Here is a 24,200-nt window from a genome sequence, read left to right on the forward strand (position 1 = left end):
TGCTAGAAGCCCAAATATTTTTTCAGAGGTAGATGCAGAAAAAAATTATATTCAGTTTGCAACCTGATGGAGGTCAGTATAGATGAACTAATAGAACAAGTCCCACACACTGCTGGAAGGCCAAATATTTTTTCAGAGCTAGATGCAGAAAAAAATTATATTCAATTTGCAACCTGATGGAGGTCAGTATAGATGGACTAATAGAACAAGTTCCACACACTGCTAGAAGCCCAAATATTTTTTCAGAGCTAGATGCAGGAAAAAATTATATTCAATTTGCAACCTGATGGAGGTCAGTATAGATGGCCTAATAGAACAAGTCCCACACACTGCTAGAAGGCCAAATAATTTTCAGAGCTAGATGCAGAAAAACATTATATTCAATTTGCAACCTGATGGAGGTCAGTATAGATGGACTAATAGAACAAGTCCCACACACTGCTAGAAGGCCAAATATTTTTTCAGAGCTAGATGCAGAAAAAAATTATATTCAATTGCAACCTGATGGAGGTCAGTATAGATGGACTAATACAAAAAGTCCCACACACTGCTAGAAGGCCAAATATTTTTTCAGAGCTATATGCAGAAAAATATTATATTCAGTTTGCAACCTGATGGAGGTCAGTATAGATGGACTAATAGAACAAGTCCCACACACTGCTAGAACGCCAAATATTTTTTCAGAGCTAGATGCAGAAAAAAATTATATTCAGTTTGCAACCTGATGGAGGTTAGTATAGATGGACTAATAGAACAAGTCCCACACACTGCTAGAAGCCCAAATATTTTTTCAGAGGTAGATGCAGAAAAAAATTATATTCAGTTTGCAACCTGATGGAGGTCAGTATAGATGAACTAATAGAACAAGTCCCACACACTGCTGGAAGGCCAAATATTTTTTCAGAGCTAGATGCAGAAAAAAATTATATTCAATTTGCAACCTGATGGAGGTCAGTATAGATGGACTAATAGAACAAGTCCCACACACTGCTAGAAGCCCAAATATTTTTTCAGAGCTAGATGCAGGAAAAAATTATATTCAATTTGCAACCTGATGGAGGTCAGTATAGATGGCCTAATAGAACAAGTCCCACACACTGCTAGAAGGCCAAATAATTTTCAGAGCTAGATGCAGAAAAACATTATATTCAATTTGCAACCTGATGGAGGTCAGTATAGATGGACTAATAGAACAAGTCCCACACACTGCTAGAAGGCCAAATATTTTTTCAGAGCTAGATGCAGAAAAAAATTATATTCAATTTGCAACCTGATGGAGGTCAGTATAGATGGACTAATACAAAAAGTCCCACACACTGCTAGAAGGCCAAATATTTTTTCAGAGCTAGATGCAGAAAAATATTATATTCAGTTTGCAACCTGATGGAGGTCAGTATAGATGGACTAATAGAACAAGTCCCACACACCGCTAGAAGCCCAAATATTTTTTCAGAGCTAGATGCAGAAAAAAATTATATTCAGTTTGCAACCTGATGGAGGTCAGTATAGATGGACTAATAGAACAAGTCCCACACACTGCTAGAAGCCCAAATATTTTTTCAAAGGTAGATGCAGAAAAAAATTATATTCAGTTTGCAACCTGGTGGAGGTCAGTATAGATGAACTAATAGAACAAGTCCCATACACTGCTGGAAGGCCAAATATTTTTTCAGAGCTAGATGCAGAAAAAAATTATATCCAATTTGCAACCTGATGGAGGTCAGTATAGATGGACTAATAGAACAAGTCCCACACACTGCTAGAAGCCCAAATATTTTTTCAGAGCTAGATGCAGAAAAAAATTATATTCAATTTGCAACCTGATGGAGGTCAGTATAGATGGACTAATAGAACAAGTCCCACACACTGCTAGAAGGCCAAATATTTTTCAGAGCTAGATGCAGAAAAAAATTATATTCAATTTACAACCTGATGGAGGTCAGTATAGATGGACTAATAAAACAAGTCCCACACACTGCTAAAAGGCCAAATATTTTTTCAGCGCTAGATGCAGAAAAACATTATATTCAATTTGCAACCTGATGGAGGTCAGTATAGATGGACTAATAGAACAAGTCCCACACACTGCTAGAAGGCCAAATATTTTTTCAGAGCTAGATGCAGAAAAAAATTATATTCAGTTCGCAACCTGATGGAGGTCAGTATAGATGGACTAATAGAACAAGTCCCACACACTGCTAGAAGCCCAAATATTTTTTCAGAGGTAGATGCAGAAAAAAATTATATTCAGTTTGCAACCTGATGGAGGTCAGTATAGATGGACTAATAGAATAAGTCCCACACACTGCTGGAAGGCCAAATATTTTTTCAGAGCTAGATGCAGAAAAGCATTATATTCAATTTGCAACCTGATGGAGGTCAGTATAGATGGACTAATAAAACAAGTCCCACACACTGCTAGAAGGCCAAATATTTTTTCAGAGCTAGATGCAGAAAAATATTATATTCAGTTTGCAACGTGATGGAGGTCAGTATAGATGGACTAATAGAACAAGTCCCACACACTGCTAGAAGCCCAAATATTTTTTCAAAGGTAGATGCAGAAAAAAATTATATTCAGTTTGCAACCTGATGGAGGTCAGTATAGATGAACTAATAGAACAAGTCCCATACACTGCTGGAAGGCCAAATATTTTTTCAGAGCTAGATGCAGAAAAAAATTATATTCAATTTGCAACCTGATGGAGGTCAGTATAGATGGACTAATAGAACAAGTCCCACACACTGCTTGAAGCCTAAATATTTTTTCAGAGCTAGATGCAGAAAAATATTATATTCAGTTTGCAACCTGATGGAGGTCAGTATAGATGGACTAATAGAACAAGTCCCACACACTGCTAGAAGGCCAAATATTTTTTCAGAGCTAGATGCAGAAAAAAATTATATTCAGTTTGCAACCTGATGGAGGTTAGTATAGATGGACTAATAGAACAAGTCCCACACACTGCTAGAAGCCCAAATATTTTTTCAGAGGTAGATGCAGAAAAAAATTATATTCAGTTTGCAACCTGATGGAGGTCAGTATAGATGAACTAATAGAACAAGTCCCACACACTGCTGGAAGGCCAAATATTTTTTCAGAGCTAGATGCAGAAAAAAATTATATTCAATTTGCAACCTGATGGAGGTCAGTATAGATGGACTAATAGAACAAGTTCCACACACTGCTAGAAGCCCAAATATTTTTTCAGAGCTAGATGCAGGAAAAAATTATATTCAATTTGCAACCTGATGGAGGTCAGTATAGATGGCCTAATAGAACAAGTCCCACACACTGCTAGAAGGCCAAATAATTTTCAGAGCTAGATGCAGAAAAACATTATATTCAATTTGCAACCTGATGGAGGTCAGTATAGATGGACTAATAGAACAAGTCCCACACACTGCTAGAAGGCCAAATATTTTTTCAGAGCTAGATGCAGAAAAAAATTATATTCAATTTGCAGCCTGATGGAGGTCAGTATAGATGGACTAATACAAAAAGTCCCACACACTGCTAGAAGGCCAAATATTTTTTCAGAGCTAGATGCAGAAAAATATTATATTCAGTTTGCAACCTGATGGAGGTCAGTATAGATGGACTAATAGAACAAGTCCCACACACTGCTAGAACGCCAAATATTTTTTCAGAGCTAGATGCAGAAAAAAATTATATTCAGTTTGCAACCTGATGGAGGTTAGTATAGATGGACTAATAGAACAAGTCCCACACACTGCTAGAAGCCCAAATATTTTTTCAGAGGTAGATGCAGAAAAAAATTATATTCAGTTTGCAACCTGATGGAGGTCAGTATAGATGAACTAATAGAACAAGTCCCACACACTGCTGGAAGGCCAAATATTTTTTCAGAGCTAGATGCAGAAAAAAATTATATTCAATTTGCAACCTGATGGAGGTCAGTATAGATGGACTAATAGAACAAGTCCCACACACTGCTAGAAGCCCAAATATTTTTTCAGAGCTAGATGCAGGAAAAAATTATATTCAATTTGCAACCTGATGGAGGTCAGTATAGATGGCCTAATAGAACAAGTCCCACACACTGCTAGAAGGCCAAATAATTTTCAGAGCTAGATGCAGAAAAACATTATATTCAATTTGCAACCTGATGGAGGTCAGTATAGATGGACTAATAGAACAAGTCCCACACACTGCTAGAAGGCCAAATATTTTTTCAGAGCTAGATGCAGAAAAAAATTATATTCAATTTGCAACCTGATGGAGGTCAGTATAGATGGACTAATACAAAAAGTCCCACACACTGCTAGAAGGCCAAATATTTTTTCAGAGCTAGATGCAGAAAAATATTATATTCAGTTTGCAACCTGATGGAGGTCAGTATAGATGGACTAATAGAACAAGTCCCACACACTGCTAGAAGGCCAAATATTTTTTCAGAGCTAGATGCAGAAAAAAATTATATTCAGTTTGCAACCTGATGGAGGTCAGTATAGATGGACTAATAGAACAAGTCCCACACACTGCTAGAAGCCCAAATATTTTTTCAAAGGTAGATGCAGAAAAAAATTATATTCAGTTTGCAACCTGGTGGAGGTCAGTATAGATGAACTAATAGAACAAGTCCCATACACTGCTGGAAGGCCAAATATTTTTTCAGAGCTAGATGCAGAAAAAAATTATATCCAATTTGCAACCTGATGGAGGTCAGTATAGATGGACTAATAGAACAAGTCCCACACACTGCTAGAAGCCCAAATATTTTTTCAGAGCTAGATGCAGAAAAAAATTATATTCAATTTGCAACCTGATGGAGGTCAGTATAGATGGACTAATAGAACAAGTCCCACACACTGCTAGAAGGCCAAATATTTTTCAGAGCTAGATGCAGAAAAAAATTATATTCAATTTACAACCTGATGGAGGTCAGTATAGATGGACTAATAAAACAAGTCCCACACACTGCTAAAAGGCCAAATATTTTTTCAGCGCTAGATGCAGAAAAACATTATATTCAATTTGCAACCTGATGGAGGTCAGTATAGATGGACTAATAGAACAAGTCCCACACACTGCTAGAAGGCCAAATATTTTTTCAGAGCTAGATGCAGAAAAATATTATATTCAGTTTGCAACCTGATGGAGGTCAGTATAGATGGACTAATAGAACAAGTCCCACACACTGCTAGAAGGCCAAATATTTTTTCAGAGCTAGATGCAGAAAAAAATTATATTCAGTTCGCAACCTGATGGAGGTCAGTATAGATGGACTAATAGAACAAGTCCCACACACTGCTAGAAGCCCAAATATTTTTTCAGAGGTAGATGCAGAAAAAAATTATATTCAGTTTGCAACCTGATGGAGGTCAGTATAGATGGACTAATAGAATAAGTCCCACACACTGCTGGAAGGCCAAATATTTTTTCAGAGCTAGATGCAGAAAAGCATTATATTCAATTTGCAACCTGATGGAGGTCAGTATAGATGGACTAATAAAACAAGTCCCACACACTGCTAGAAGGCCAAATATTTTTTCAGAGCTAGATGCAGAAAAATATTATATTCAGTTTGCAACGTGATGGAGGTCAGTATAGATGGACTAATAGAACAAGTCCCACACACTGCTAGAAGGCCAAATATTTTTTCAGAGCTAGATGCAGAAAAAAATTATATTCAGTTCGCAACCTGATGGAGGTCAGTATAGATGGACTAATAGAACAAGTCCCACACACTGCTAGAAGCCCAAATATTTTTTCAGAGGTAGATGCAGAAAAAAATTATATTCAGTTTGCAACCTGATGAAGGTCAGTATAGATGGACTAATAGAACAAGTCCCACACACTGCTGGAAGGCCAAATATTTTTTCAGAGCTAGATGCAGAAAAAAATTATATTCAATTTGCAACCTGATGGAGGTCAGTATAGATGGACTAATAGAACAAGTCCCACACACTGCTGGAAGGCCAAATATTTTTTCAGAGCTAGATGCAGAAAAAAATTATATTCAATTTGCAACTTGATGGAGGTCAGTATAGATGGACTAATAGAACAAGTCCCACACACTGCTAGAAGCCCAAATATTTTTTCAGAGCTAGATGCAGGAAAAAATTATATTCTATTTGCAACGTGATGGAGGTCAGTATAGATGGACTAATAGAACAAGTCCCACACACTGCTAGAAGGCCAAATATTTTTTCAGAGCTAGATGCAGAAAAATATTATATTCAGTTTGCAACCTGATGGAGGTCAGTATAGATGGACTAATAGAACAAGTCCCACACACTGCTAGAAGGCCAAATATTTTTTCAGAGCTAGATGCAGAAAAAAATTATATTCAGTTTGCTACCTGATGGAGGTCAGTATAGATGGACTAATAGAACAAGTCCCACACACTGCTAGAAGCCCAAATATTTTTTCAAAGGTAGATGCAGAAAAAAATTATATTCAGTTTGCAACTTGATGGAGGTCAGTATAGATGAACTAATAGAACAAGTCCCATACACTGCTGGAAGGCCAAATATTTTTTCAGAGCTAGATGCAGAAAAAAATTATATTCAATTTGCAACCTGATGGAGGTCAGTAGAGATGGACTAATAGAACAAGTCCCACACACTGCTTGAAGACTAAATATTTTTTCAGAGCTAGATGCAGAAAAATATTATATTCAGTTTGCAACCTGATGGAGGTAGGTATAGATGGACTAATAGAACAAGTCCCACGCACTGCTAGAAGGCCAAATATTTTTTCAGAGCTAGATGCAGAAAAAAATTGTATTCAGTTTGCAACCTGATGGAGGTCAGTATAGATGGACTAATAGAACATGTCCCACACACTGCTAGAAGCCCAAATATTTTTTCAGAGGTAGATGCAGAAAAAAATTATATTCAGTTTGCAACCTGATGGAGGTCAGTATAGATGATCTAATAGAACAAGTCCCACACACTGCTGGAAGGCCAAATATTTTTTCAGAGCTAGATGCAGAAAAAAATTATATTCAATTTGCAACCTGATGGAGGTCAGTATAGATGGACTAATAGAACAAGTCCCACACACTGCTAGAAGCCCAAATATTTTTTCAGAGCTAGATGCAGGAAAAAATTATATTCAATTTGCAACCTGATGGAGGTCAGTATAGATGGACTAATAGAACAAGTCCCACACACTGCTAGAAGGCCAAATAATTTTCAGAGCTAGATGCAGAAAAAAATTATATTCAATTTACAACCTGATGGAGGTCAGTATAGATGGACTAATAGAACAAGTCCCACACACTGCTAAAAGGCCAAATATTTTTTCAGCGCTAGATGCAGAAAAACATTATATTCAATTTGCAACCTGATGGAGGTCAGTATAGATGGACTAATAGAACAAGTCCCACACACTGCTAGAAGGCCAAATATTTTTTCAGAGCTAGATGCAGAAAAAAATTATATTCAATTTGCAACCTGATGGAGGTCAGTATAGATGGACTAATACAACAAGTCCCACACACTGCTAGAAGGCCAAATATTTTTTCAGAGCTAGATGCAGAAAAATATTATATTCAGTTTGCAACCTGATGGAGGTCAGTATAGATGGACTAATAGAACAAGTCCCACACACTGCTAGAAGGCCAAATATTTTTTCAGAGCTAGATGCAGAAAAAAATTATATTCAGTTCGCAACCTGATGTAGGTCAGTATAGATGGACTAATAGAACAAGTCCCACACACTGCTAGAGGCCCAAATATTTTTTCAGAGGTAGATGCAGAAAAAAATTATATTCAGTTTGCAACCTGATGGAGGTCAGTATAGATGGACTAATAGAACAAGTCCCACACACTGCTGGAAGGCCAAATATTTTTTCAGAGCTAGATGCAGAAAAAAATTATATTCAATTTGCAACCTGATGGAGGTCAGTATAGATGGACTAATAGAACAAGTCCCACACACTGCTAGAAGCCCAAATATTTTTTCAGAGCTAGATGCAGGAAAAAATTATATTCAATTTGCAACGTGATGGAGGTCAGTATAGATGGACTAATAGAACAAGTCCCACACACTGCTAGAAGGCCAAATATTTTTTCAGAGCTAGATGCAGAAAAAAATTATATTCAGTTTGCAACCTGATGGAGGTCAGTATAGATGGACTAATACAACAAGTCCCACACACTGCTAGAAGGCCAAATATTTTTCAGAGCTAGATGCAGAAAAATATTATATTCAGTTTGCAACCTGATGGAGGTCAGTATAGATGGACTAATAGAACAAGTCCCACACACTGCTAGAAGGCCAAATATTTTTTCAGAGCTAGATGCAGAAAAAAATTATATTCAGTTTGCAACCTGATGGAGGTCAGTATAGATGGACTAAGAGAACAAGTCCCACACACTGCTAGAAGCCCAAATATTTTTTCAAAGGTAGATGCAGAAAAAAATTATATTCAGCTTGAAACCTGATGGAGGTCAGTATAGATGAACTAATAGAACAAGTCCCATACACTGCTGGAAGGCCAAATATTTTTTCAGAGCTAGATGCAGAAAAAAATTATATTCAATTTGCAACCTGATGGAGGTCAGCATAGATGGACTAATAGAACAAGTCCCACACACTGCTAGAAGCCCAAATATTTTTTCAGAGCTAGATGCAGAAAAAAATTATATTCAATTTGCAACCTGATGGAGGTCAGTATAGATGGACTAATAGAACAAGTCCCACACACTGCTAGAAGGCCAAATATTTTTCAGAGCTAGATGCAGAAAAAAATTATATTCAATTTACAACCTGATGGAGGTCAGTATAGATGGACTAATAGAACAAGTCCCACACACTGCTGGAAGGCCAAATATTTTTTCAGAGCTAGATGCAGAAAAAAATTATATTCAATTTGCAACCTGATGGAGGTCAGTATAGATGGACTAATAGAACAAGTCCCACACACTGCTAGAAGCCCAAATATTTTTTCAGAGCTAGATGCAGGAAAAAATTATATTCAATTTGCAACGTGATGGAGGTCAGTATAGATGGACTAATAGAACAAGTCCACACACTGCTAGAAGGCCAAATATTTTTTCAGAGCTAGATGCAGAAAAAAATTATATTCAATTTGCAACCTGATGGAGGTCAGTATAGATGGACTAATACAACAAGTCCCACACACTGCTAGAAGGCCAAATATTTTTTCAGAGCTAGATGCAGAAAAATATTATATTCAGTTTGCAACGTGATGGAGGTCAGTATAGATGGACTAATAGAACAACTCCCACACACTGCTAGAAGGCCAAATATTTTTTCAGAGCTAGATGCAGAAAAAAATTATATTCAGTTTGCAACCTGATGGAGGTCAGTATAGATGGACTAATAGAACAAGTCCCACACACTGCTAGAAGCCCAAATATTTTTTCAAAGGTAGATGCAGAAAAAAATTATATTCAGTTTGCAACCTGGTGGAGGTCAGTATAGATGAACTAATAGAACAAGTCCCATACACTGCTGGAAGGCCAAATATTTTTTCAGAGCTAGATGCAGAAAAAAATTATATTCAATTTGCAACCTGATGGAGGTCAGTATAAATGGACTAATAGAACAAGTCCCACACACTGCTAGAAGCCCAAATATTTTTTCAGAGCTAGATGCAGAAAAAAATTATATTCAATTTGCAACCTGATGGAGGTCAGTATAGATGGACTAATAGAACAAGTCCCACACACTGCTAGAAGGTCAAATATTTTTCAGAGCTAGATGCAGAAAAAAATTATATTCAATTTACAACCTGATGGAAGTCAGTATAGATGGACTAATAGAACAAGTCCCACACACTGCTAAAAGGCCAAATATTTTTTCAGCGCTAGATGCAGAAAAACATTATATTCAATTTGCAACCTAATGGAGGTCAGCATAGATGGACTAATAGAACAAGTCCCACACACTGCTAGAAGCCCAAATATTTTTTCAGAGCTAGATGCAGGAAAAAATTATATTCAATTTGCAACGTGATGGAGGTCAGTATAGATGGACTAATAGAACAAGTCCCACACACTGCTAGAAGGCCAAATATTTTTTCAGAGCTAGATGCAGAAAAAAATTATATTCAATTTGCAACCTGATGGAGGTCAGTATAGATGGACTAATACAACAAGTCCCACACACTGCAAGAAGGCCAAATATTTTTTCAGAGCTAGATGCAGAAAAATATTATATTCAGTTTGCAACCTGATGGTGGTCAGTATAGATGGACTAATAGAACAAGTCCCACACACTGCTAGAAGGCCAAATATTTTTTCAGAGCTAGATGCAGAAAAAAATTATATTCAGTTTGCAACCTGATGGAGGTCAGTATAGATGGACTAATAGAACAAGTCCCACACACTGCTAGAAGCCCAAATATTTTTTCAAAGGTAGATGCAGAAAAAAATTATATTCAGTTTGCAACCTGATGGAGGTCAGTATAGATGAACTAATAGAACAAGTCCCATACACTGCTGGAAGGCCAAATATTTTTTCAGAGCTAGATGCAGAAAAAAATTATATTCAATTTGCAACCTGATGGAGGTCAGTATAGATGGACTAATAGAACAAGTCCCACACACTGCTAGAAGGCCAAATAATTTTCAGAGCTAGATGCAGAAAAAAATTATATTCAATTTACAACCTGATGGAGGTCAGTATAGATGGACTAATAGAACAAGTCCCACACACTGCTAAAAGGCCAAATATTTTTTCAGCGCTAGATGCAGAAAAACATTATATTCAATTTGCAACCTGATGGAGGTCAGTATAGATGGACTAATAGAACAAGTCCCACACACTGCTAGAAGGCCAAATATTTTTTCAGAGCTAGATGCAGAAAAAAATTATATTCAATTTGCAACCTGATGGAGGTCAGTATAGATGGACTAATACAACAAGTCCCACACACTGCTAGAAGGCCAAATATTTTTTCAGAGCTAGATGCAGAAAAATATTATATTCAGTTTGCAACCTGATGGAGGTCAGTATAGATGGACTAATAGAACAAGTCCCACACACTGCTAGAAGGCCAAATATTTTTTCAGAGCTAGATGCAGAAAAAAATTATATTCAGTTCGCAACCTGATGTAGGTCAGTATAGATGGACTAATAGAACAAGTCCCACACACTGCTAGAGGCCCAAATATTTTTTCAGAGGTAGATGCAGAAAAAAATTATATTCAGTTTGCAACCTGATGGAGGTCAGTATAGATGGACTAATAGAACAAGTCCCACACACTGCTGGAAGGCCAAATATTTTTTCAGAGCTAGATGCAGAAAAAAATTATATTCAATTTGCAACCTGATGGAGGTCAGTATAGATGGACTAATAGAACAAGTCCCACACACTGCTAGAAGCCCAAATATTTTTTCAGAGCTAGATGCAGGAAAAAATTATATTCAATTTGCAACGTGATGGAGGTCAGTATAGATGGACTAATAGAACAAGTCCCACACACTGCTAGAAGGCCAAATATTTTTTCAGAGCTAGATGCAGAAAAAAATTATATTCAGTTTGCAACCTGATGGAGGTCAGTATAGATGGACTAATACAACAAGTCCCACACACTGCTAGAAGGCCAAATATTTTTCAGAGCTAGATGCAGAAAAATATTATATTCAGTTTGCAACCTGATGGAGGTCAGTATAGATGGACTAATAGAACAAGTCCCACACACTGCTAGAAGGCCAAATATTTTTTCAGAGCTAGATGCAGAAAAAAATTATATTCAGTTTGCAACCTGATGGAGGTCAGTATAGATGGACTAATAGAACAAGTCCCACACACTGCTAGAAGCCCAAATATTTTTTCAAAGGTAGATGCAGAAAAAAATTATATTCAGCTTGAAACCTGATGGAGGTCAGTATAGATGAACTAATAGAACAAGTCCCATACACTGCTGGAAGGCCAAATATTTTTTCAGAGCTAGATGCAGAAAAAAATTATATTCAATTTGCAACCTGATGGAGGTCAGCATAGATGGACTAATAGAACAAGTCCCACACACTGCTAGAAGCCCAAATATTTTTTCAGAGCTAGATGCAGAAAAAAATTATATTCAATTTGCAACCTGATGGAGGTCAGTATAGATGGACTAATAGAACAAGTCCCACACACTGCTAGAAGGCCAAATATTTTTCAGAGCTAGATGCAGAAAAAAATTATATTCAATTTACAACCTGATGGAGGTCAGTATAGATGGACTAATAGAACAAGTCCCACACACTGCTGGAAGGCCAAATATTTTTTCAGAGCTAGATGCAGAAAAAAATTATATTCAATTTGCAACCTGATGGAGGTCAGTATAGATGGACTAATAGAACAAGTCCCACACACTGCTAGAAGCCCAAATATTTTTTCAGAGCTAGATGCAGGAAAAAATTATATTCAATTTGCAACGTGATGGAGGTCAGTATAGATGGACTAATAGAACAAGTCCACACACTGCTAGAAGGCCAAATATTTTTTCAGAGCTAGATGCAGAAAAAAATTATATTCAATTTGCAACCTGATGGAGGTCAGTATAGATGGATTAATACAACAAGTCCCACACACTGCTAGAAGACCAAATATTTTTTCAGAGCTAGATGCAGAAAAATATTATATTCAGTTTGCAACGTGATGGAGGTCAGTATAGATGGACTAATAGAACAACTCCCACACACTGCTAGAAGGCCAAATATTTTTTCAGAGCTAGATGCAGAAAAAAATTATATTCAGTTTGCAACCTGATGGAGGTCAGTATAGATGGACTAATAGAACAAGTCCCACACACTGCTAGAAGCCCAAATAATTTTTCAAAGGTAGATGCAGAAAAAAATTATATTCAGTTTGCAACCTGGTGGAGGTCAGTATAGATGAACTAATAGAACAAGTCCCATACACTGCTGGAAGGCCAAATACTTTTTCAGAGCTAGATGCAGAAAAAAATTATATTCAATTTGCAACCTGATGGAGGTCAGTATAAATGGACTAATAGAACAAGTCCCACACACTGCTAGAAGCCCAAATATTTTTTCAGAGCTAGATGCAGAAAAAAATTATATTCAATTTGCAACCTGATGGAGGTCAGTATAGATGGACTAATAGAACAAGTCCCACACACTGCTAGAAGGCCAAATATTTTTCAGAGCTAGATGCAGAAAAAAATTATATTCAATTTACAACCTGATGGAGGTCAGTATAGATGGACTAATAGAACAAGTCCCACACACTGCTAAAAGGCCAAATATTTTTTCAGCGCTAGATGCAGAAAAACATTATATTCAATTTGCAACCTAATGGAGGTCAGCATAGATGGACTAATAGAACAAGTCCCACACACTGCTGGAAGCCCAAATATTTTTTCAGAGCTAGATGCAGGAAAAAATTATATTCAATTTGCAACGTGATGGAGGTCAGTATAGATGGACTAATAGAACAAGTCCCACACACTGCTAGAAGGCCAAATATTTTTTCAGAGCTAGATGCAGAAAAAAATTATATTCAATTTGCAACCTGATGGAGGTCAGTATAGATGGACTAATACAACAAGTCCCACACACTGCAAGAAGGCCAAATATTTTTTCAGAGCTAGATGCAGAAAAATATTATATTCAGTTTGCAACCTGATGGTGGTCAGTATAGATGGACTAATAGAACAAGTCCCACACACTGCTAGAAGGCCAAATATTTTTTCAGAGCTAGATGCAGAAAAAAATTATATTCAGTTTGCAACCTGATGGAGGTCAGTATAGATGGACTAATAGAACAAGTCCCACACACTGCTAGAAGCCCAAATATTTTTTCAAAGGTAGATGCAGAAAAAAATTATATTCAGTTTGCAACCTGATGGAGGTCAGTATAGATGAACTAATAGAACAAGTCCCATACACTGCTGGAAGGCCAAATATTTTTTCAGAGCTAGATGCAGAAAAAAATTATATTCAATTTGGAACCTGATGGAGGTCAGTATAGATGGACTAATAAAACAAGTCCCACACACTGCTAGAAGGCCAAATATTTTTTCAGAGCTAGATGCAGAAAAATATTATATTCTGTTAGCAACGTGATGGAGGTCAGTATAGATGGACTAATAGAACAAGTCCCACACACTGCTAGAAGGCCAAATATTTTTTCAGAGCTAGAGGCAGAAAAAAATTATATTCAGTTCGCAACCTGATGGAGGTCAGTATAGATGGACTAATAGAACAAGTCCCACACACTGCTAGAAGGCCAAATATTTTTTCAGAGCTAGATGCAGAAAAAAATTATATTCAATTTGCAACCTGATGGAGGTCAGTATAGATGGACTAATACAACAAGTCCCACACACTGCTAGAAGCCCAAATATTTTTTCAAAGGTAGATGCAGAAAAAAATTATATTCAGTTTGCAACTTGATGGAGGTCAGTAAAGATGAACTAATAGAACAAGTCCCATATACTGCTGGAAGGCCAAATATTTTTTCAGAGCTAGATGCAGAAAAAAATTATATTCAATTTGCAACCTGATGGAGGTCAGTATAGATGGACTAATAGAAAAAGTCCCACACACTGCTTGAAGCCTAAATTTTTTTTCAGAGCTAGGTGCAGAAAAATATTATATTCAGTTTGCAACCTGATGGAGGTCAGTATAGATGGACTAATAGAACAAGTCCCACACACTGCTAGAAGGCCAAATATTTTTTCAGAGCTAGATGCAGAAAAAAATTATATTCAGTTTGCAAGCTGATGGAGGTCAGTATAGATGGACTAATAGAACAAGTCCCACACACTGCTAGAAGCCCAAATATTTTTTCAGAGGTAGATGCAGAAAAAAATTATATTCAGTTTGCAACCTGATGGAGGTCAGTATAGATGAACTAATAGAACAAGTCCCACACACTGCTAGAAGCCCAAATATTTTTTCAGAGGTAGATGCAGAAAAAAATTATATTCAGTTTGCAACCTGATGGAGGTCAGTATAGATGAACTAATAGAACAAGTCCCACACACTGCTGGAAGGCCAAATATTTTTTCAGAGCTAGATGCAGAAAAAAATTATATTCAATTTGCAACCTGATGGAGGTCAGTATAGATGGACTAATAGAACAAGTCCCACACACTGCTAGAAGCCCAAATATTTTTTCAGAGCTAGATGCAGGAAAAAATTATATTCAATTTGCAACCTGATGGAGGTCAGTATAGATGGACTAATAGAACAAGTCCCACACACTGCTAGAAGGCCAAATAATTTTCAGAGCTAGATGCAGAAAAAAATTATATGCAATTTACAACCTGATGGAGGTCAGTATAGATCGACTAATAGAACAAGTCCCACACACTGCTAAAAGGCCAAATATTTTTTCAGCGCTAGATGCAGAAAAACATTATATTCAATTTGCAACCTGATGGAGGTCAGTATAGATGGACTAATAGAACAAGTCCCACACACTGCTAGAAGGCCAAATATTTTTTCAGAGCTAGATGCAGAAAAAAATTATATTCAATTTGCAACCTGATGGAGGTCAGTATAGATGGACTAATACAACAAGTCCCACACAATGCTAGAAGGCCAAATATTTTTTCAGAGCTAGATGCAGAAAAATATTATATTCAGTTTGCAACCTGATGGAGGTCAGTATAGATGGACTAATAGAACAAGTCCCACACACTGCTAGAAGGCCAAATATTTTTTCAGAGCTAGATGCAGAAAAAAGTTATATTCAGTTCGCAACCTGATGGAGGTCAGTATAGATGGACTAATAGAACAAGTCCCACACACTGCTAGAAGCCCAAATATTTTTTCAGAGGTAGATGCAGAAAAAAATTATATTCAGTTTGGAACCTGATGGAGGTCAGTATAGATGGACTAATAGAACAAGTCCCACACACTGCTAGAAGCCCAAATATTTTTTCAGAGCTAGATGCAGGAAAAAATTATATTCAATTTGCAACGTGATGGAGGTCAGTATAGATGGACTAATAGAACAAGTCCCACACACTGCTAGAAGGCCAAATATTTTTTCAGAGCTAGATGCAGAAAAAAATTATATTCAGTTTGCAACCTGATGGAGGTCAGTATAGATGGACTAATACAACAAGTCCCACACACTGCTAGAAGGCCAAATATTTTTCAGAGCTAGATGCTGAAAAATATTATATTCAGTTTGCAACCTGATGGAGGTCAGTATAGATGGACTAATAGAACAAGTCCCACACACTGCTAGAAGGCCAAATATTTTTTCAGAGCTAGATGCAGAAAAAAATTATATTCAGTTTGCAACCTGATGGAGGTCAGTATAGATGGACTAATAGAACAAGTCCCACACACTGCTAGAAGCCCAAATATTTTTTCAAAGGTAGATGCAGAAAAAAATTATATTCAGCTTGAAACCTGATGGAGGTCAGTATAGATGAACTAATAGAACAAGTCCCATACACTGCTGGAAGGCCAAATATTTTTTCAAAGCTAGATGCAGAAAAAAATTATATTCAATTTGCAACCTGATGGAGGTCAGCATAGATGTACTAATAGAACAAGTCCCACACACTGCTAGAAGCCCAAATATTTTTTCAGAGCTAGATGCAGAAAAAAATTATATTCAATTTGCAACCTGATGGAGGTCAGTATAGATGGACTAATAGAACAAGTCCCACACACTGCTAGAAGGCCAAATATTTTTTCAGAGCTAGATGCAGAAAAAAATTATATTCAGTTTGCAACCTGATGGAGGTCAGTATAGATGGACTAATACAACAAGTCCCACACACTGCTGGAAGGCCAAATATTTTTCAGAGCTAGATGCAGAAAAATATTATATTCAGTTTGCAACCTGATGGAGGTCAGTATAGATGGACTAATAGAACAAGTCCCACACACTGCTAGAAGGCCAAATATTTTTTCAGAGCTAGATGCAGAAAAAAATTATATTCAGTTTGCAACCTGATGGAGGTCAGTATAGATGGACTAATAGAACAAGTCCCACACACTGCTGGAAGGCCAAATATTTTTTCAGAGCTAGATGCAGAAAAAAATTATATTCAATTTGCAACCTGATGGAGGTCAGTATAGATGGACTAATAGAACAAGTCCCACACACTGCTAGAAGCCCAAATATTTTTTCAGAGCTAGATGCAGGAAAAAATTATATTCAATTTGCAACGTGATGGAGGTCAGTATAGATGGACTAATAGAACAAGTCCCACACACTGCTAGAAGGCCAAATATTTTTTCAGAGCTAGATGCAGAAAAAAATTATATTCAGTTTGCAACCTGATGGAGGTCAGTATAGATGGACTAATACAACAAGTCCCACACACTGCTACAAGGCCAAATATTTTTCAGAGCTAGATGCAGAAAAATATTATATTCAGTTTGCAACCTGATGGAGGTCAGTATAGATGGACTAATAGAACAAGTCCCACACACTGCTAGAAGGCCAAATATTTTTTCAGAGCTAGATGCAGAAAAAAATTATATTCAGTTTGCAACCTGATGGAGGTCAGTATAGATGGACTAATAGAACAAGTCCCACACACTGCTAGAAGCCCAAATATTTTTTCAAAGGTAGATGCAGAAAAAAATTATATTCAGCTTGAAACCTGATGGAGGTCAGTATAGATGAACTAATAGAACAAGTCCCATACACTGCTGGAAGGCCAAATATTTTTTCAGAGCTAGATGCAGAAAAAAATTATATTCAATTTGCAACCTGATGGAGGTGAGCATAGATGGACTAATAGAACAAGTCCCACACACTGCTAGAAGCCCAAATATTTTTTCAGAGCTAGATGCAGAAAAAAATTATATTCAATTTGCAACCTGATGGAGGTCAGTATAGATGGACTAATAGAACAAGTCCCACACACTGCTAGAAGGCCAAATATTTTTTCAGAGCTAGATGCAGAAAAAAATTATATTCAGTTTGCAACCTGATGGAGGTCAGTATAGATGGACTAATACAACAAGTCCCACACACTGCTAGAAGGCCAAATATTTTTCAGAGCTAGATGCAGAAAAATATTATATTCAGTTTGCAACCTGATGGAGGTCAGTATAGATGGACTAATAGAACAAGTCCCACACACTGCTAGAAGGCCAAATATTTTTTCAGAGCTAGATGCAGAAAAAAATTATATTCAGTTTGCAACCTGATGGAGGTCAGTATAGATGGACTAATAGAACAAGTCCCACACACTGCTAGAAGCCCAAATATATTTTCAAAGGTAGATGCAGAAAAAAATTATATTCAGCTTGAAACCTGATGGAGGTCAGTATAGATGAACTAATAGAACAAGTCCCATACACTGCTGGAAGGCCAAATATTTTTTCAGAGCTAGATGCAGAAAAAAATTATATTCAATTTGCAACCTGATGGAGGTCAGCATAGATGGACTAATAGAACAAGTCCCACACACTGCTAGAAGCCCAAATATTTTTTCAGAGCTAGATGCAGAAAAAAATTATATTCAATTTGCAACCTGATGGAGGTCAGTATAGATGGACTAATAGAACAAGTCCCACACACTGCTAGAAGGCCAAATATTTTTCAGAGCTAGATGCAGAAAAAAATTATATTCAATTTACAACCTGATGGAGGTCAGTATAGATGGACTAATAGAACAAGTCCCACACACTGCTGGAAGGCCAAATATTTTTTCAGAGCTAGATGCAGAAAAAAATTATATTCAATTTGCAACCTGATGGAGGTCAGTATAGATGGACTAATAGAACAAGTCCCACACACTGCTAGAAGCCCAAATATTTTTTCAGAGCTAGATGCAGGAAAAAATTATATTCAATTTGCAACGTGATGGAGGTCAGTATAGATGGACTAATAGAACAAGTCCACACACTGCTAGAAGGCCAAATATTTTTTCAGAGCTAGATGCAGAAAAAAATTATATTCAATTTGCAACCTGATGGAGGTCAGTATAGATGGACTAATACAACAAGTCCCACACACTGCTAGAAGGCCAAATATTTTTTCAGAGCTAGATGCAGAAAAATATTATATTCAGTTTGCAACCTGATGGAGGTCAGTATAGATGGACTAATAGAACAAGTCCCACACACTGCTAGAAGGCCAAATATTTTTTCAGAGCTAGATGCAGAAAAAAATTATATTCAGTTTGCAACCTGATGGAGGTCAGTATAGATGGACTAATAGAACAAGTCCCACACACTGCTAGAAGCCCAAATATTTTTTCAAAGGTAGATGCAGAAAAAAATTATATTCAGTTTGCAACCTGGTGGAGGTCAGTATAGATGAACTAATAGAACAAGTCCCATACACTGCTGGAAGGCCAAATATTTTTTCAGAGCTAGATGCAGAAAAAAATTATATTCAATTTGCAACCTGATGGAGGTCAGTATAGATGGACTAATAGAACAAGTCCCACACACTGCTAAAAGGCCAAATATTTTTTCAGCGCTAGATGCAGAAAAACATTATATTCAATTTGCAACCTAATGGAGGTCAGCATAGATGGACTAATAGAACAAGTCCCACACACTGCTAGAAGGCCAAATATTTTTTCAGAGCTAGATGCAGGAAAAAATTATATTCAATTTGCAACGTGATGGAGGTCAGTATAGATGGACTAATAGAACAAGTCCTACACACTGCTTGAAGGCCAAATATTTTTTCAGAGCTAGATGCAGAAAAAAATTATATTCAATTTGCAACCTGATGGAGGTCAGTATAGATGGACTAATAGAACAAGTCCCACACACTGCAAGAAGGCCAAATATTTTTTCAGAGCTAGATGCAGAAAAATATTATATTCAGTTTGCAACCTGATGGAGGTCAGTATAGATGGACTAATAGAACAAGTCCCACACACTGCTAGAAGGCCAAATATTTTTTCAGAGCTAGATGCAGAAAAAAATTATATTCAGTTTGCAACCTGATGGAGGTCAGTATAGATGGACTAATAGAACAAGTCCCACACACTGCTAGAAGCCCAAATATTTTTTCAAAGGTAGATGCAGAAAAAAATTATATTCAGTTTGCAACCTGATGGAGGTCAGTATAGATGAACTAATAGAACAAGTCCCATACACTGCTGGAAGGCCAAATATTTTTTCAGAGCTAGATGCAGAAAAAAATTATATTCAATTTGCAACCTGATGGAGGTCAGTATAGATGGACTAATAGAACAAGTCCCACACACTGCTAGAAGCCCAAATATTTTTTCAGAGCTAGATGCAGAAAAAAATTATATTCAATTTGCAACCTGATGGAGGTCAGTATAGATGGACTAATAGAACAAGTCCCACACACTGCTAGAAGGCAAAATATTTTTCAGAGCTAGATGCAGAAAAAAATTATATTCAATTTGCAACCTGATGGAGGTCAGTATAGATGGACTAATACAACAAGTCCCACACACTGCTAGAAGGCCAAATATTTTTTCAGCGCTAGATGCAGAAAAAAATTATATTCAATTTGCAACCTGATGGAGGTCAGTATAGATGGACTAATAGAACAAGTCCCACACACTGCTAGAAGGCCAAATATTTTTTCAGAGCTAGATGCAGAAAAATATTATATTCAGTTTGCAACCTGATGGAGGTCAGTATAGATGGACTAATAGAACAAGTCCCACACACTGCTAGAAGCCCAAATATTTTTTCAGAGCTAGATGCAGAAAAAAATTATGTTCAGTTTGCAACCTGATGGAGGTCAGTATAGATGGACTAATAGAACAAGTCCCACACACTGCTAGAAGCCCAAATATTTTTTCAGAGGTAGAAGCAGAAAAAAATTATATTCAGTTTGCAACCTGATGGAGGTCAGTATAGATGGACTAATACAACAAGTCACACACACTGCTGGAAGGCCAAATATTTTTTCAGAGCTAGATGCAGAAAAAATTATATTCTATTTGCAACCTGATGGAGGTCAGTATAGATGGACTAATAGAACAAGTCCCACACACTGCTAGAAGCCCAAATATTTTTTCAGAGCTAGATGCAGAAAAATATTATATTCAATTTGCAACGTGATGGAGGTCAGTATAGATGGACTAATAGAACAAGTCCCACACACTGCTAGAAGCCCAAATATTTTTTCAGAGCTAGATGCAGAAAAAAATTATATTCAATTTGCAACGTGATGGAGGTCAGTATAGATGGACTAATAGAACAAGTCCCACACACTGCTAGAAGGCCAAATATTTTTTCAGAGCTAGATGCAGAAAAAAATTATATTCAATTTGCAACCTGATGGAGGTCAGTATAGATGGACTAATAGAACAAGTCCCACACACTGCTAGAAGGCCAAATATTTTTTCAGAGCTAGATGCAGATAAAAATTATATTCAATTTGCAACCTGATGGAGGTCAGTATAGATGGACTAATAGAACAAGTCCCACACACTGCTAGAAGCCCAAATATTTTTTCAGAGCTAGATGCAGAAAAAAATTATATTCAATTTGCAACCTGATGGAGGTCAGTATAGATGGACTAATAGAACAAGTCCCACACACTGCTAGAAGGCAAAATATTTTTCAGAGCTAGATGCAGAAAAAAATTATATTCAATTTGCAACCTGATGGAGGTCAGTATAGATGGACTAATACAACAAGTCCCACACACTGCTAGAAGGCCAAATATTTTTTCAGCGCTAGATGCAGAAAAAAATTATATTCAATTTGCAACCTGATGGAGGTCAGTATAGATGGACTAATAGAACAAGTCCCACACACTGCTAGAAGGCCAAATATTTTTTCAGAGCTAGATGCAGAAAAATATTATATTCAGTTTGCAACCTGATGGAGGTCAGTATAGATGGACTAATAGAACAAGTCCCACACACTGCTAGAAGCCCAAATATTTTTTCAGAGCTAGATGCAGAAAAAAATTATGTTCAGTTTGCAACCTGATGGAGGTCAGTATAGATGGACTAATAGAACAAGTCCCACACACTGCTAGAAGCCCAAATATTTTTTCAGAGGTAGATGCAGAAAAAAATTATATTCAGTTTGCAACCTGATGGAGGTCAGTATAGATGGACTAATACAACAAGTCACACACACTGCTGGAAGGCCAAATATTTTTTCAGAGCTAGATGCAGAAAAAATTATATTCAATTTGCAACCTGATGGAGGTCAGTATAGATGGACTAATAGAACAAGTCCCACACACTGCTAGAAGCCCAAATATTTTTTCAGAGCTAGATGCAGAAAAATATTATATTCAATTTGCAACGTGATGGAGGTCAGTATAGATGGACTAATAGAACAAGTCCCACACACTGCTAGAAGCCCAAATATTTTTTCAGAGCTAGATGCAGAAAAAAATTATATTCAATTTGCAACGTGATGGAGGTCAGTATAGATGGACTAATAGAACAAGTCCCACACACTGCTAGAAGGCAAAATATTTTTTCAGAGCTAGATGCAGAAAAAAATTATATTCAATTTGCAACCTGATGGAGGTCAGTATAGATGGACTAATAGAACAAGTCCCACACACTGCTAGAAGGCCAAATATTTTTTCAGAGCTAGATGCAGATAAAAATTATTTTGAATTTGCAACCTGATGGAGGTCAGTATAGATGGACTAATAGAACAAGTCCCACACACTGCTAGAAGGCCAAATATTTTTTCAGAGCTAGATGCAGATAAAAATTATTTTGAATTTTCAACCTGATGGAGGTCAGTATAGATGGACTAATAGAACAAGTCCCACACACTGCTAGAAGGCCAAATATTTTTTCAGAGCTAGATGCAGAAAAAAATTATATTCAATTTGCAACCTGATGGAGGTCAGTATAGATGGACTAATAGAACAAGTCCCACACACTGCTAAAAGGCCAAATATTTTTTCAGCGCTAGATGCAGAAAAACATTATATTCAATTTGCAACCTAATGGAGGACAGCATAGATGGACTAATAGAACAAGTCCCACACACTGCTAGAAGCCCAAATATTTTTTCAGAGCTAGATGCAGGAAAAAATTATATTCAATTTGCAACGTGATGGAGGTCAGTATAGATGGACTAATAGAACAAGTCCCACACACTGCTAGAAGGCCAAATATTTTTTCAGAGCTAGATGCAGAAAAAAATTATATTCAATTTGCAACCTGATGGAGGTCAGTATAGATGGACTAATACAACAAGTCCCACACACTGCAAGAAGGCCAAATATTTTTTCAGAGCTAGATGCATAAAAATATTATATTCAGTTTGCAACCTGATGGAGGTCAGTATAGATGGACTAATAGAACAAGTCCCACACACTGCAAGAAGGCCAAATATTTTTTCAGAGCTAGATGCATAAAAATATTATATTCAGTTTGCAACCTGATGGAGGTCAGTATAGATGGACTAATAGAACAAGTCCCACACACTGCTAGAAGGCCAAATATTTTTTCAGAGCTAGATGCATAAAAATATTATATTCAGTTTGCAACCTGATGGAGGTCAGTATAGATGGACTAATAGAACAAGTCCCACACACTGCTAGAAGCCCAAATATTTTTTCAAAGGTAGATGCAGAAAAAAATTATATTCAGTTTGCAACCTGATGGAGGTCAGTATAGATGAACTAATAGAACAAGTCCCATACACTGCTGGAAGGCCAAATATTTTTTCAGAGCTAGATGCAGAAAAAAATTATATTCAATTTGCAACCTGATGGAGGTCAGTATAGATGGACTAATAGAACAAGTCCCACACACTGCTAGAAGCCCAAATATTTTTTCAGAGCTAGATGCAGAAAAAAATTATATTCAATTTGCAACCTGATGGAGGTCAGTATAGATGGACTAATAGAACAAGTCCCACACACTGCTAGAAGGCAAAATATTTTTCAGAGCTAGATGCAGAAAAAAATTATATTCAATTTGCAACCTGATGGAGGTCAGTATAGATGGACTAATACAACAAGTCCCACACACTGCTAGAAGGCCAAATATTTTTTCAGCGCTAGATGCAGAAAAAAATTATATTCAATTTGCAACCTGATGGAGGTCAGTATAGATGGACTAATAGAACAAGTCCCACACACTGCTAGAAGGCCAAATATTTTTTCAGAGCTAGATGCAGAAAAATATATTCAGTTTGCAACCTGATGGAGGTCAGTATAGATGGACTAATAGAACAAGTCCCACACACTGCTAGAAGGCCAAATATTTTTTCAGAGCTAGATGCAGAAAAAAATTATATTCAGTTTGCAACCTGATGGAGGTCAGTATAGATGGACTAATAGAACAAGTCCCACACACTGCTAGAAGCCCAAATATTTTTTCAGAGGTAG

The sequence above is a fragment of the Phyllobates terribilis genome, unplaced genomic scaffold (assembly GCF_046119375.1).
Source record: "Phyllobates terribilis strain yellow unplaced genomic scaffold, ASM4611937v1 Scaffold_3__8_contigs__length_932513732, whole genome shotgun sequence".
Taxonomy (NCBI): Eukaryota; Metazoa; Chordata; class Amphibia; order Anura; family Dendrobatidae; genus Phyllobates; species Phyllobates terribilis.